The sequence below is a fragment of the Ochotona princeps genome, chromosome 4, assembly GCF_030435755.1.
Source record: "Ochotona princeps isolate mOchPri1 chromosome 4, mOchPri1.hap1, whole genome shotgun sequence".
Lineage (NCBI taxonomy): Eukaryota > Metazoa > Chordata > Mammalia > Lagomorpha > Ochotonidae > Ochotona > Ochotona princeps.
Window position 1 is genome coordinate 110,689,946 of NC_080835.1, and position 16,052 is coordinate 110,705,997.

Consider the following 16,052-nt stretch of genomic DNA (forward strand, 5'->3'; position numbering starts at 1 on the left):
TAGAACCAGCGCCTATATGGGATCCCGGTGCATTCAAGGCAAGGACTTTAGCTGCTAGGCCACGGTGCTGGGCCCCAACAAATAAATCTTAAAAAGAATCTGTTGGTTGAAGCTTTCCCCTCCCTGCAACAAAGTGCCCCATACCAGTTTATCTGGGGCCATTCTTGTCTTACGAGGACATGAAGGTGCTAAGCTTTCTCTAGGGTCCAGTGCAGACTCCTCTACCCAAACCTGACCCTCTGGGTGCTAATGTCCTACCCTGGTCAGGGGAGATGTTAAAGGGACAGATGGCTTCATTCCTTCCTGGATGGCAGGTTCTGCCAGAGGTACCCTCCATGCCTCTTACACAGGACACACCTGCCTGGGATTATAGCCTCACACTAAAGTTGCTCTCTACAGGGCTCCATCCCGCCTCCTCTCTTAGTAACGGCAGAAAACATGTATCGGGCAGTTGTTTCCCAGGACGGCTGTTCTGTAAGCAGTGCCAACTCCTGAGCAGGGCAGAGTGCCCTAACGTTAAGTAGGGCCCTACCCAAGGACCTGAACCGAGGTTAGGTCTTATTTGTGCTCCCCAGTCACCAACACCCTTTTCCCAGCCCTGTAGTAGAGACCACTGTGTCTACCTCCATGTTCCAGGTCAGAAAGGCGTGGCGTGACCTCCACTCTGCAGTGCTGGAGCACTCCGCTGCAAGCACGACCTGCTGGTCCTTGCTGAGGTTTGATTTTAGCATGACACTTAGCACTCATAATGTAGTTCAGATAATACCAACAAGTGATGCGCCCCTCTAGGGTTGTGTACCCCCTTTCCACAGGAGGAAGCTGCGACTTAGGAAGAGTCTGCACCTGTCCCAAGGTCACACTGCCAGGGAGTGGAAAAGGTGTACCTCAAACTCAGGTTTTCTCACTCCAGGCTCAGTGATTTTCCATCACCAGGTCCTGAGGCTGTCAGCCAGCAGCGTGGGTCCTTTATTCAAGCGCACATTTCCTTTTCCTTTGTGAAGCAGTCCTCTCCTGGCCCCTGGCAGGTGCAGGGCAGAGGGAGAGCCATTCTTCTGAAGTTTTTAGCTCTTCCGAGAGGGCTTGAGGTCTGGGGTTTCCCCCATAGGCATGAGAGGAGGGCACCCAAAGCTGTCCCACACCATTCATTGTAGGGTGAATTTTCCAGAAAGTTGGGTATAGGGCAGGTCACCATATTAAGGCCAGACATGACTTCATCTGCTGTGATTAATAAGACTTCAAGGTCACCAGATTGGCCAGTTTGTGTGTGTGTGTGTGTGTGTGTGTGTGTGTGTGTGTGTTGGGGGGGTGCTGCCACCTCAAGTGGCAGCAGTACCAGGGTATGTGTGCTACAGGGAGAAAGCTGGCCCTGATCACTCCATGAGGCTGGGCAGGGGTGTATGCCAAAGGCAATCTAGACAGGGGATCACTGCCTGTCTGCCCCTCCCTTCCTCTCTCAAGCATTCAGTGAGCCTGTGAGGGTGACCAGCTAGGGACGTGTGAACCGGTCCTGACATCTGATCTTGTGGGGATATGTGTGAGGCAATGGGGAAGCTGAAGCAAGTTGTCTGAGACACTAATCTGAAAACTTCAGGCCAGCAGTGTCTGGCGGTATACTGAGGGGATCCCCTAGGATCCACTCCTCGTGACTTCCCCAAAGTTGTCCCAATCTTGCCAGTTCCCCATCCCGAGTCCCTTTCTAAACAGGGTTATGTGGAGCTGAACATCTTCCTGGAGCAAGATGGGCCTTCTAGGTCGGTCGGCTCTGGGAGCATGGTGGCCCTCAGGGAGAGCTATCAGAGCAGAGGTGTGTTCTAGGGCTCGGAGGAGTGGGGGTGTTCAGCTCTGTGCTTGAGCCAACCCCAAACTTGTGTGTGTCTTGGTCTTCAGAAGGCCATTTAGGTTGTTTTCAAACAAATAGAGATGCCCCCAGATGAAATCAGCCTCCTCTGCCCATTCTGCCATGGACGGCACAGTCCAGGGACACCTGTGTGTTGTAGGATGAGGGATCCAGGCAGCAACAGGAAGCAACTGCAAGATGACACCTGGTAGCTTGAGCATCTCCTTGTGTCTTGGTCTTGAGTGAGTGAGACACCAGCTGGTGGCTCTTAGGTGGATGCAGGTTATTCAAGGTAAGGATGACAAGAAGCATTCCTTCTTCAGGAAGTGTCTCTTTGTAGCTTGGCAGCTGTTGGACTGGGAGGAGATTCCGATGACTAGCGAGAAGCACCTGTCTCCCAGGAGCTTCCTACCAGAAAGGGAGAAAACCAGGCTAAAGCACAGGGAGCAGGAGATGTTCACCTTGAGGAATCGTTATCCAAGGTGCTTGGGATCGCTGCTCTGGACTATTCACATCTGTGTATATGAGCTGGTGGATGGGACCCGAGCTTCAAAACACAATTCATTCCTCTTTCATACAGCCTATGCAAAGGGCCCGGAGGTGACATTACACAATACTCTTAGTGACCCGTCCTTTGACTCTGACCGTCCTTGGAGATCATGGATGGAATTTTCCATTTGCACTGCCAGGTCAGTGCTTCAGAACGTTTGGATTTGGGGAGCATTTTGGATCTCAAATGTTTAGGTTGAGAATACGCAGGTTCATGGCAACTGAGCTGTTCAAGAGAAAGAGATGACTGCTGATTGGGGGTGGGAGGGCTGGAGTCCCTCCTAGAGAAGCCAAAGATAACAGCCTTCAGGAAGTAGCCCTACCTCCCCGCGCCTGCCCCGCTGGGTCAGTGGGAGCACACGTTGTGTGAAGCCAATCCATGTTGTGTTGGGTTCTTCCATCTCTTCCTGCCCTATACGAGTACCTCTTGGAACAACTACATTCCATATCGCACTACCTTGGGCTGGGGTCCTGACTCCACTCCCAATTCCATCTTCCTGGTCTTGCACACCCTGGGAGCAGTAGGTGGTAGTTTCAGAGTCTGAGTGCACACGGCCCATGTGGGAGACCCAGACAGAACTCCCGGTTTCTAGCTACAGCTTGGCCCTGCTGAGGCTGCTGCGCACATTTAGGAAGTGAGCCAGCGGATGGAGAAATCTCTCTCTTTGTCTCTCTCTCCCCCACCCACCCTCTACCTCCTATCTTGTGGTTGTAAAGTAAGTTAAAAGCATATCCTTGTAAAAATCAAGAGAGACGTGAGAAAGGAAGGAGCGGGGTGGGAGCTGCAGTGGAAGGGACGGTAGGACGGAAAGTGTCACCATGCCCTTAAAACTGTAAATATGAAATACATGGAGTGTGACCCCTTTATATGATTTTTTTTTCTTTAGAAACTGGTGTTTATTTTCCGTCAATTTCACTCCTCTTCTGCTTCACACACGGACAATCACTTAAGACCACTAGGTGGTTGTTCCTATCTGTTCAGTGGCCTGAGCCATGGGGGTCACAGATCAATCTTCAGTAGCAGGCTGGGTGTTCCAGTCTTCAGTGGAGGAACTGCTGGATGGATCCAGAGGGCACCCGTACACCCTCAGACCAGGTTGCAAGCTCAGGCTGCATAGCTGTGAACTCGGGAGCAGGAGCAGTCCATTCACCCTGGAACTCCTTGGTCAGAGCCTTTTCAGCCGCAGCCAGCTCTTACACTCTCTCTCTCTCTCTCTCTCTCTCTCTCTCTCTCTCTTTCTTCAACTTCTTCAGGGTCACAGTAGAAGTAGAGATCAGGCATGACTTCCCACGGTTGTTCACAATGAGATGGTGCCATGCACGCACAGAACCTCCCAGGCCAGACTCACTGGTGGGCTCCCTTGTTATTTCACGGGATGGCAATATCCACACAGCCAAGAGGAGAGTCCATGTTGCACAGAGCAATGGTGGGCAGGTTCATGTATGACGCCTCCGTGCAGGGCTGGTGGTCGGCCCTGGGATCTGTCGCCACCAGGAGCCGTGGCTCCTGGAAGGCGGCCTGGATATGGTTAGTGAAGATGCCACTTCATTCCTGGCATCTTCCAATGACAGCAATGAAGGTCAACACAGCCTTCTGGACAGTGTTTCGGGAGGACATCACACTGACATCCACAGGGTTTGTGATGGCCACGGTAGCCCGTGCAGCCAGCAGGAGCTTCTCCCAGGTCCTCTTGAGATTGATGGTATAGACACCATAACTTTTCCTTTTGTAGATGGACTACTCCATCTGGAAGTCAGTGGCCTACCCGTTCAGTGGCCTGAACTGTGGGGGCCACAGACCAATCTTCAGGGGCAGGATGGGCATTCCAGTCTTAAGTTCCAGCAGGGGAATGGAACTGCTGGATGGACACACAGGGAGAGTCAAGGTTGGTGCCTCCCAGGTGGGTTCCCATGGCCAGGAATTTGAGGACATCCTCCTTCTTCATCGGCAGGACATCAAGGGCTCTGGACACTGTGACAGCTTCCCTGTAAAGTTACACCGGAAATCAAAAACAATGCCATATGGACCCCTAGCCTGGGAGCACAGAAAAGCACTTTATGTAAATTTTTAAAAATTAAAAATGTTGAATCATTGATGGGCAAGAGGCATTATTAATTCAATTTTGCTATTTTTTCTAAAAGGATTTATTTTATTTTATTTTTTTATTGGAAAAGCAGATATACAGAGAGAAGGAGATACAAAGAGAAAGAGCTTCTATTTGCTGGCTCACTCCCCAAGTGGCCACAATGGCTGGTGCTGAGCCAATCCAAAGTCAGGAGCCAGAAGTTTCTTCCTCTGGGTCTCCCACATGGGTTTAGGGTCCCAAGGCTTCAGACTGTCCTCTACTGCTTTCCCAGACCAGGAGCAGGGAGCTGGAAGGGAAGTATAGCAGCACCTATATGGGATCCTGGCAGATGCAAGGTGATGATTTAGCTGGTAAGCTATGGTGCTGGACCAATCTTCACTATTCTTCAAGTGCTCAAGATGGTACCTCTAGTTGGTGAAGTCCTCAACAAGTTTGGATAAAAGAATATGATTATCAAAATCTTCTCTTCATCAGCTCTATCATTTTATAAGAAGTCTTTCCTTTTTTAAAAAAAGGAGAGGCTGTCTACTGGCTCATTCCCCAAGTGGCAGCAATTTCCAGAGATGAGCCAATCTGAAGCCAGGAGCTTCTTCCAGGTCTCCCACATGGGTGCAGGGACCCAAGGCTTTGGGCAATTCTCTACTGCTTTCCTAGGTCATAAGCAGGGAGCTGGATGGGAAGTAGAGCAGCTGGGACATGAACCAACACCTAAATGTGTTCTCAGTGTGCGCAAGGTGTGAATTTAGCCACTGAGCCATCACAGTGGGCCCAGTAAGTCTCTTGACCAGGATTTTCCCATAGTGCTGTGCACACATCCTCAGCAAATATCAGTGTGTCAGAGGTGCAGTACCTCAGCCCTAGCCTATGTGTTTCTTGCAATCATTCAGTTAGGAAAATTGGATCACGTGCTCATTGAGGTGGTCCCTCCATCTCCTCAATGCATTTTCTGGTTCTTCTTTGTAGCAATCACATTTAGATTTTACTGTTTCTCTTTCACCACACACTGACTCAAATCAAGCCTCAAAGATGCAAGGGTATCTTATAGAAAAGAGTTCTTCTTTTCTGTCTCATGGAGGAGCGGGGATTGGGGAGTGGGAGGTGCAAGTGGTAGAATCTCCATTATCACCTTTCCTATAGCACCAATCATAGATGGTGGGACCCAGGATTCCTTTGTCAAAATGAGAGATGGCTGGTAGGTGTGCAGCAAGAAGCAGTGGAGAGGGCCCGAGGCAGAGCAACAGCCTAGCAGCTAAATCCTCACTTTGCGTGGGCCAGGGTCCCATATGGGCACCGACTTGTTTCCCAGTTGCTTCACTTCCCTTCCAGCTTGCTGCTTGTGGCCTTGGATTGCAGTAGAGGATGGCCCAAAGCCTTGGGACACTGCACCCACATGGGAGACCCAGAGGACGCTCCTGGCTTCGAATCAGTTTAGCTCCAGCCATTGTGGCCATTGGGGAGTGAACCAGCAGAAGAAAGATCTTTCGTGTCTCCTTCTCTTTATAAATCTACCTTTCCAATAAACATAAATAAATCTTTAGAAAAAAAGATGCCATGGAGATGTGAGTTTAGTCTCACAATGTTTGAGCACATCTCCAGTGTCTGACTTGCAAAACACACCAGGCTATGGTAAGAAAGTCACACACCAGTAAGTCTCGCCACGGGACACTGCTTGGTTCCTCCTGTCAGAGATGGAGATGTTCAGAGACATGTTCCTTTGCCAAAACTGGAATCTAGAAAAAAGGGAATATTGCCCAACAGTATATGTTAACAAATGAAAGCATCAGCCTTGGAACTGTGTTTGCCATCAGGCAAAGTATAGAAGGGGTGGGGCGTGGGGGAAAGCAGGGTGCAATGTCCTAACAGGGGTGAGGACAGAGGGTTTGGTTAAGGGAGATGGCCGTGAGAGAACATGAGGAGGAACTCGCGGAAGGCTGGGCTTGGAGCAGCAAGGCTGACCCCGGCGAGGGAGAGAGTAGGAAGGTTGGGGGGAGACCTCCTAAAGAACTGTGATCCACAACCAGAGTCTGGCAGAATCCCACGTCTTTCGGGAACTGGTCTACCTCAGTAACACCTGTTTCAATGGCCAGGAGCAGGCCAGAGTAGCGCCTTTCGGCACAGTCCTCGGTGGGTTTCCGCAGGTTCAGCTGGAGCTCAGCTGGGTAAGTTCTTCTGCCTGCCATTTTGTAGCCCCATGTGGTTGGTCAATTTCCTGCTTTGATCTCGTCCTTGTCTCTTGGACTTCCGTTCCTTACAAAAGAATACTGAGCTGTTTTCTCAGCATTGTTTCCCAGTGACTCTATTTACTCTAATAGCTTAACTTTCCACATTGTTATGCTTGGACTCTTCCTATCTTCTTGTTCTTGTTTCAAATCTATCATTTTGTTTTGTGTCTTTACAGGTAAATCTGATTATAGAAATTTATTTTAGTTTTACTATATCTTTGTTTACTCCAGGTTCCCTTCTAGAGTGTTTGTCTTGGACTTTCTCGTGTTAGACTCTCCCTTTAAAAGTGTCCGGTGCTCATGGCTGGCTTAGCAAGCTTGTGGAAAGGTGCAAGGGAAAGGACAGTGTTTGAAGCTGCCAAAAGGAGGGCGCCTTGGGCGTCAGTGCCCAGAGGTCTCGTCTCTCAGCCCAGAGAGCGATCAGGCACCTGGGTGCCGCCTTGAGGAAGTTAGTCGGGCACCTCGCGTTCCCTGGGTTAGGGCTTCCACACAGCCGCTTTCTGAGTTCACTGCCCTCCCTGCTACTTTTGCAGAACCCAAATCCTTACCCCTCCTGGTTTGCTGCAGCGCAAACTGGAGCTCCTTGGCTGGGGCTCTCGATGCTGTCAAGACTTTCATCCCATCTTTCTGTCTCAAGCCCTGCACACGTCCTGGGCTCTGCTTTCACAGGCACAACTCGCTCCCTCCCTGGCCTGGAACCCTGCTGCTGACTGGCTGCTGCTGCTCTGTGCTCCGCTCTGTTTAGCTACTAGCTTTGTCAATCTTGGAAATGTCCCATGAGGGCTTTTTATCTGTGGACTTTGTTTACTTTTTGGTTCCTTTACTTATATTTCTGTTTTGAGGTGCAAATTTTAACATTTGTGGGTTTTTTTAAAGATTTATTTATTTTTATTGGAAAGCCAGATCAGATTTACAGAGAGAAGGAGAGACAGAGAGAAATCTCTATCTGCTGGTTCACTCCCCAGATAGCCACAACGGGTAGAGCTGAGCTGATGCGAAGCTAGAAGCCAGGAGCCTTCTCTGGGTCTCCCACGCAGGTGCAGGGTCTCAGGGCCTTGTTTCATCTTCTGCTGCCTTCCCAGGCCACAGGTAGAGAGCTGGATGGGAAGTGGGGCAGCCGGGAAATGCACTAGCACCCACAGCAGATCTGGCACTTGCAAAGTGAGGATTTACCCGGTGAGCCATCGTTCTGGGCCCAAAAACTAACATTTGCTTAGTTCACCATAATGTCAGTCCAAATGTTTTTGAGTCTCCTTAGAATGAGCCCAGAGTTTCATACAGAATAGGTACTCTACTACCAAGTGCAGGGTCAGACTACCCAGAGCCCAGGCAGGATACAGAATAGGTACTCTACTACCAAGTGCAGGGTCAGACTACCCAGAGCCCAGGCAGGATACAGAATAGGTACTCTACTACCAAGTGCAGGGTCAGACTACCCAGAGCCCAGGCAGGATACAGAATAGGTACTCTACTACCAAGTGCAGGGTCAGACTACCCAGAGCCCAGGCAGGATACAGAATAGGTACTCTACTACCAAGTGCAGGGTCAGACTACCCAGAGCCCAGGCAGGATACAGAATAGGTACTCTACTACCAAGTGCAGGGTCAGACTACCCAGAGCCCAGGCAGGACACAGAATAGGTACTCTACTACCAAGTGCAGGGTCAGACTACCCAGAGCCAGGCAGGATACAGATGCAAGCCCCGCACCTGAGGCACTGACACGCCCTAACCTCTCCGATCACCGTCTCCTTGGACAGTGATTGTCCAGCACCGCAGATCTCAGAGAAGCCTGACTTTGCAGTCCACCCCAGTCACATACTCAGTGTGTACCTCCAAGGCAAATCTGTTGCGCTCTCTGCACGCTAGTTAGAATAATGCCTTTCCCAACAGTTGTTGGGATAAACAGAGAGGGCATGTTCTGGGTGCTTGGTGCTCACCTGGAGCTCACTGCTCCTCAAACGAGGGAGAACAGGCCAGGCACAGTAGCCTGGCGGCTGAAGTCCTCACCTTACACACACTGGGATCCCATATGGGTGCCTCTCTTCCCATCCAGCTCCCTGCTTGTGGCCTGGGAAAGCAGTTGAGGATGGCCTAAAGCCCTGGGACTCTGCACCCAGGTGGAAGACCTGGAAGAAGCTCCTGACTCCGGGCTTTGAATCATCTCAGCTCCAGCTGCTACAGCTGCTTGGCGAGTGAATCAGCGGACAGGAGATCATACTCCCTGTCTCTCCTCCTCTCTGTATATCTTTCCAATGAAAGTAAATAATAAATCTTTAAAAAATAATAAAACAGGAAGAACTTGCCTGAGTAGCTTTGCTGTGACTTGCTGCCCTCCCTGGTCTGTGCATGGTAGACCACCACCCCCATTCCTATACTCCCCCCACTCAGAACACTATTCCACTTTGCCAAGTCCCTGCTTCTTCTCTTGTGCCTATTCCTGAATTTGGTCCAAGGGTCTGCCCCCTTGGAACTGGTCCCTCCTTCCCCATGTGGTATGAGTGGGAGTGGGATGCTCTACCTTTCCCCAAATCAGACACCCCTGAAGCCTTTTAGTTTATTGAAGTGTCTCCTGCCAGCTTCTTAGTCACAACAGATGGGCATTTTAAAAATTTCCTTAAGAAAAAGAAAACTGGGGCCTCTGTGTTGCATGCTAATCCTTCCCCTGCAGCGCTGGCATCCCATATGGGTGACAATTTGAGTCCCAGAACTTTCCTTCCAATCCAGCTCCCTGCTTGTTGCCTGGGAAAGTAGTGGAGGATAGCCGAAGTCATTGGGACTCTGCATCCATGTGGGAGACCTGGAAGAGGCTCCTGGTTCCTGGCTTCTGATTGTCTCAACTCTGACTGTTGTGGCCATTTGAGGAGTTAACCAACAGATTATCCCTCCTTCTCTCCCTGTAAATCTGCTTTCAAATAAAAAGAAATAAATATTGTTTTAAAAGAAAACACTTTAGTAACTCTGGCTCTCACCAGGTGCTGAGATGAGGTCCCAGCATGTCATGGAGGCTGGCGGTGGTAGAAAGCACACAGAGACCAGGTCAGCACTGAGGTGGAAGGACAGAGGTTCGTCCCTTGCCCTGCCACACCGACGACACCCAGGAATTTTCTGTGTCCTCCGCAGCCCTGGCAGTTGGTGAAGCAGCCCTTGGAGGCCGGAGCAGGAGCAGCATTCTCATGAAAATGGTGTCTGACAGCAAAGACTGAGAAAACAAGCCACGCTGGTTTTATGGAAGATGTGGTGTTCCTTCTGTCAAATGTCCGCTTGTGCATCATCATCAGAGCTTGTGAATCAGGAAGAAGATATCAGCTCTGTGCTCTTGTCGCTTAGCAACCAGCTCTTTCTCATTCCTGGCAGGTGCAAAGGGGTCCAGGTTAAGGGTCCAAGATCTGCATAATACTGAGACTTTCTGGCTCGCTTGTGCAGCGAATGAGGCAGTGAATAAAACATGTATCTTGCTCGTTGGGAGTGTTTGCTGTCCTGCCACTGAGACTCCGTTCACATGGAGACATGTGTGTTTCTGTTCCCACAGCCGTCAGCTGGAGCAGTGTCAGAATGAAAGGGTACTTCCAGGTGCTCACAGTGCTGGGAACGCACATAACATCTGTCTCTGGATGTTGGATCATGAGACTTATTTCTGAGCTGTTCTACAGGACATGTGTGTCTCTTCTGCCCAGCTCTTGGAAAGTTCCCATCTTGTCTGAATAGCACAATATTGTCATCCAGGTTTTTCCAGAAATGGACTCTACATTGGGAATGAATGTGCAAAAATCTCATTAGGGCTCAGGTGACAGAAAATTAGGAAGGGGCAGCTGGGGTCATTGGGCTTCTGGCACTCGGGGGGAGGGGGAACCTGGATGGGGTTGGGAGCTTGGATAGGGAAGTAGGAGACTGCACAGATGAACAGAGTGAGTAAGAAAGGAGGAACGTTTGGAGTTTGGGGTGAACCCGGAGATGGGGAGGAGCAGTGCGCACTGGTACTTCACAAGAGGACCTTCTGTGGAGGGAGAAGCCACGGTTAACACAGGCTTTACGTTGCTCCTCTCATCATTCGCCTTATGGTCTCATCACCCTTTCGAACGGGGCTCTTTCTATTAGAGTCCATGTGGAAAATGTTATCTTCAGTGGTTTCACATATGCCTCTGTGTGTGTGTGTGTGTGTGTGTGTGTGTGTGTGTGTGTGTATGACTACAAAAATATAATGTGACTTGGTAACTTGTAACAGAAATCACTGCTTACACTTCTGGGAAACCCAAGACCAAGGTGCCAGCAGATTCTACATCTACTGTCAAGATGGCAGCTCAAGCACTGGGTCCTCACATGGTGGGAGACTAATGGGCAGAGAGAGGACCCATGTGCTCAGCACAGGGACAGTGGCCTCCCCATCAAACCCTTTAGAAGGAACCCAACTCCATCTCCGAGAGCCCTGTTCTCTTAACTTAATCTGCTCTAAAAGAATCACTCTGCAATTCAATTTCAATGAGTGAATTTTGGGGAAAATTGTCTGTCCATAGGAACCTATCATTGCTTTCTTCTTCTCCATAACAACTGGTTATACATCTAAGTGTCAGAAAATAAGTGTCCCTATACCATGTAATGGTGTATCATTTCCTCTTCATTAATGGTGTATGTATGTCCTATAGGGTCAGAAACACTGACATATCTTCCAAGCAATGTGTGGGCTACTTGGACTTTTTTCTTGTTGTTTTCATCACGTTGACTCTATAATAAGGGCAGATGCCTCATGACACCATGTTCAGTGTATTGGATGAAGACCTGTACATCCAGTAAAGATGTGTGTAGCCTACCCATATTCCTAGCTGATGCACCGAGAGGCACCTTATTAAGGAGTCAGCTACCCAGGGATTCCTATAGCAATATTAGCCATGAAGTGCAATGGTTCGTGGAGGACACTGTGGCATGGATGAACAGGTGGAAGAGAACAGCTACAGAGCGACAAGAGATAAGACTTTCTTCAAGCTGAGACTGGATGGAGACGACCCTGGAATGTGGTGATGGAGGAAGACAGAAGATTGTTGCTTGGAGCAAGTTGACTTTTGTGTTTCCTCAATGGAAAGTGCATTTCTTGTATTATTTCACTATTCTACATCCCACCACAGGCCTACCATGGCGGGTAGAAAGCTTGGAGACATTCTGCAGGAAACATAGTTGGGGCAGTTGGATCTTCACCCCACATGCCCTATTACAAAGACTGTTGTATAGCTAGTCCTGGGACCAGAGTGACAGAGCAAGGGCCAAGGGAAGTATGACATTCTAGGGTCACAGAGTGAGTCACTGAGCGGGAGAGACTGCAGCAGGGATCTTGGGGACCCCTTTCTAGCTTGGAGATCTAGCCCTGTGCTCACACGTGCTCAACCTCGTGCATTTGACCCAGACAGCAAAAGCCTGAGACCGCATTAGCCTTCTGGTTCCAAGCCACAGCTTCATAAACAAATTCTTCTTAACTAGCCTTGGCAGCTCAACACCTTTGGTGTACCTAACCCATTTACCTGACACGCCTACTCTTGTTGGATCCGGTTATAAAGTAAACCATGTTCTTTGAGTGCAATTGCATACAGATGAGTTGGGAGCCAGTCTGATCCGACCCGTAAACTCATAAAAACCAACAGGGCCTCCGGCATCCTCGCTTGGAACAACAACTCTTTGACCAAAGGTGCAAAGACTCACTCCCATCAAGAATCCAGCTGCTTTCTTGGGAACCAAGAAAATGAGCTTTCGTCTCCGTATGTTCTCTGGAAATCCATGAGGTAAGGAGAGAAACCCCTTATTGTCTCTTTGTAGACAAAAGGAGTAAATTCTTGTGGAAACTGAGCCTTTTTCCATCTAGACAGACCTGTCTCTCCACTCCCAGGGGATAAAAGTGTGGCTTTCACCCTCTTTGATGCACTTGACCTGCTGATTATACATGCCGCATCCTGGCTTCCCCAGGTGTTTCCCAGTGCCCCATGCTGGGCCAGAGGCAGCCAAAGCCCTCATTTGCCTGCACCACGCTTAGGTCCAGAGTCTTTCCCTCCCGCTGTCAGAGAGGGATTCAGGGTTTGTGTCTCCAGGGACATCCTTTCTCCTGCTGCAAGAGCTTGCTTACCATGTTCACTAGCGGGGTTTCTCTCGGTCTTCTCCCATCCTAAGATGCAAGATGACTGTAGTCTGTGCTGTGGCGAAGGCCTAACGTCACCAAAACAACCCCAGCTTACAGAATCTTGTACTATTTACAGTGAATGTGATTGGTTTTATTGATATTTGCTCAGCTCCCCTCTGCCAAATACTCTGTAACTGGCAGCCAACCTTCTTCCAATCTCTTCTCCAAACATCTGTATCTTGTAGATTCTGGCTAGGCACTGTGGGTCCAAATAAGCTGTTTTGCAAGTGGCAAACTTTAAGAACAGTTTTTTTGTCCTGTTAATCAGACACAGATAATAAATTCAAAGGCAGTGATATTGGTAAGCAGGTTGTGCTGCGCGCTGGTTACCGGGTTCTGGGGCGCTGGAGGCACTGCCAGCTGCACGCTGGTTACCGGGTTCTGGGGCGCTGGAGGCACTGCCAGCTGCACGCTGGTTACCGGGTTCTGGGGCGCTGGAGGCACTGCCAGCTGCACGCTGGTTACCGGGTTCTGGGGCGCTGGAGGCACTGCCAGCTGCACGCTGGTTACCGGGTTCTGGGGCGCTGGAGGCACTGCCAGCTGCACGCTGGTTACCGGGTTCTGGGGCGCTGGAGGCACTGCCAGCTGCACGCTGGTTACCGGGTTCTGGGGCGCTGGAGGCACTGCCAGCTGCACGCTGGTTACCGGGTTCTGGGCGCTGGAGGCACTGCCAGCTGCACGCTGGTTACCGGGTTCTGGGCGCTGGAGGCACTGCCAGCTGCACGCTGGTTACCGGGTTCTGGGCGCTGGAGGCACTGCCAGCTGCACGCTGGTTACCGGGTTCTGGGCGCTGGAGGCACTGCCAGCTGCACGCTGGTTACCGGGTTCTGGGCGCTGGAGGCACTGCCAGAACCTGCATTCATTCCCACCTGTCTTGGGCCTGGCCTGCAGTGCTTCACTCCATGCTGTTGGCTGAAAATGTAGTCTCATCAAGTCAGTTTTAGTTTTAGAAACTACAATGAAATAGAGGTATGTGGGAAAGAATGGGCCATCACAAAAGAAGAATTTTTTTTTCTATGCCAAGAAAGAAAGTGCACCAAGTTAGTTCATGTGCAAGCTGGAACTGGCAAAGCAGCAGAGTATGCAGACTACTTGTCAATGGACCTTACAGCCTTGATGCTGTTGCCGGCCTTCGCAGCACTCTCTCTAGCTTTTTCGCTGTAACATACTTGTGATTACCCAGCGTGTGCTTTGCTCTGGAGATCTGAGTCTCGGAACTCCCCGTGCGTGTCCCTTTCCTCTTCCCAGCAATGTCTCATTCCGTGCTGGGTTACAGATCTACCCCGGACCTTCTCACAGCTCAGTGGTTTTTCCAAGGATGTAGCTCTGACTCATATGCCTTGCCTTCTATTTGTCCCATGGCTTGCATGTACTAAAGACTTCCTAATTCCTTCTCAGAGCTCTGGCTGGAATTGCTCACACATCCTCACAGATTAAGTCCGAATTTAATCTGAACCCCACTCCCCTTAGCTGTCTCCGAGTAGTTATGGTGCTTGTTTTTCTTCATCCTGGTGCTTCTTCTTGGTACTGCCGTTCTACACACAGGCACATCCTCCCTTCATATTTGCCTTCCAGTAAATTTAAAATAAGTACTTGATTCTGTGCAAGTCCTGAACAACTAAGGGATGACCCTGCAATGAGTGTAACTGGCAACTGTTCAGTACTCTGGATATGTATAGCTCAGTCCAAGGCTATGACAAAGAAACAGGCTGCTTAACACTCACGTTGGAGACACACCATGATGTAAGGACTTCTGCACACTTTTGCCCATGGTACAGTGGCTGTGTGCACAGCAGATACAGTATACCAAGGAAGCATGGTCTGCAACACCCTGGAAAGGCAAGATTGGGCCTGGTGGGGGAAGAAGAAAAACATTCTAAAACAACGAAATAACATTTAGAAAACTGCACAGGTCTGAAAGTGAGCACAGCATATGCAGGGCTACGCTAGGCTCTGGCAGCTGAGGCGGTGGTGGATGAGGGTAAAACGATGAGTGATCAGCCATGGTGTGCCCTTGAGGAAGGGTCTCCTGGTGGGTGACCCTGAGGATGCAGTTGGAAACCTTGCTTTGATCAATGTCTGTTTTGCAAAGGCTGCTTTACATGTAGAGGACAAGGTGGACAGGAGTTGGGTGAGACCATGACCAGGGAAACCAGTTAGGAGAGTCCTAGGGGGAAGAAGGTGTGAGATCTAATGGCTGATCAGGTGCTGAGAGTGCAAGGGGATAGATGAGGTTGAAGTGGGGCTAGACAACATGAGCTTGGGACCCAGAAAAGTCCTCCAAAGGTCCACACGTCCTGTTTTTTCTTCCTGTTCTTCACAGGAAGGTCAATCTCACTGACTAAAGGTGAAAGGCTGTGAAGTGGCCACATGACGGCCACACGTGGAATGGCGTGGGGAGTTTTCATCATACTCCACTTCCACATGGCCTTTGGGTCTCGGAGGGACGGCTACACAGCTCTCAGCAGTGATGGACAGGCAGGGTCCATGGAGGGCAAAGAAATGGCTGCTCCCATGCCCGAATCACTGGCTTCCCAGGGCCTTAGCAACACATGCATGTTCGGTTTTAAGGAGAAGTCTTGGTGTTCACACCTGGATGCCCACACCTCTGGGAAGGCATTGCCTTGGGTGCGTGGTGGGCCTTGGCTCTGAGTCTCTACTAACCCCCCTGTTGGGGCAGGGCAGTGATGCATGTGGCCCCTCAGGGTGGAGAAGTCTAAGGTTGAATTACAGATAGCCCTTCTAACCAAGATTGCACCAACAATGTATTGGCCCAAGGGTCTGCCCAAATGAGGCAGAAACTGCACAAGAAACTGTGGATAGCTCTTCCCAGGAAACCCTACGAGAAGGCACTTTTGGTAGCCTCCTGTGGCAGGGAGGTCAAGGGCATTTGAACCTGTATCTCCTAAGCCAACATGGCCCAGTGAAGCTGGCTGGGGTATGTGAGGTCTGCAGGGGCTGAGGGTACATGACTGTTGTGGGCCCTCTGGAGATGGGGCGCTCAGCACCAGGGGGCACATGGCTCACTTGGCCAGCTCTGCTTGGGAAGCCTGGGCCAAGTCACACAGGTGGCATGAGGCAGAGGTCAGAACTTGGATTTCTGCTTGACTCCAAGGGCTGGTTGAGTACTCTTCATAGACTGCACAAATGGAGAAGCTGGGATCCAGAGAACAGCAAAGCCTTCCCCAAGGCCCCAAGC

General features: G+C 50.2%; 1 pseudogene; it reads right to left on the reverse strand.

The window, feature by feature from the left end:
* Nucleotides 1–3,342: 3,342 nt before the first annotated feature.
* Nucleotides 3,343–13,716, reverse strand: LOC101535313 (small ribosomal subunit protein uS2-like; annotated as a pseudogene).
* Between the last annotated feature and the right edge of the window lie 2,336 nt (nucleotides 13,717–16,052).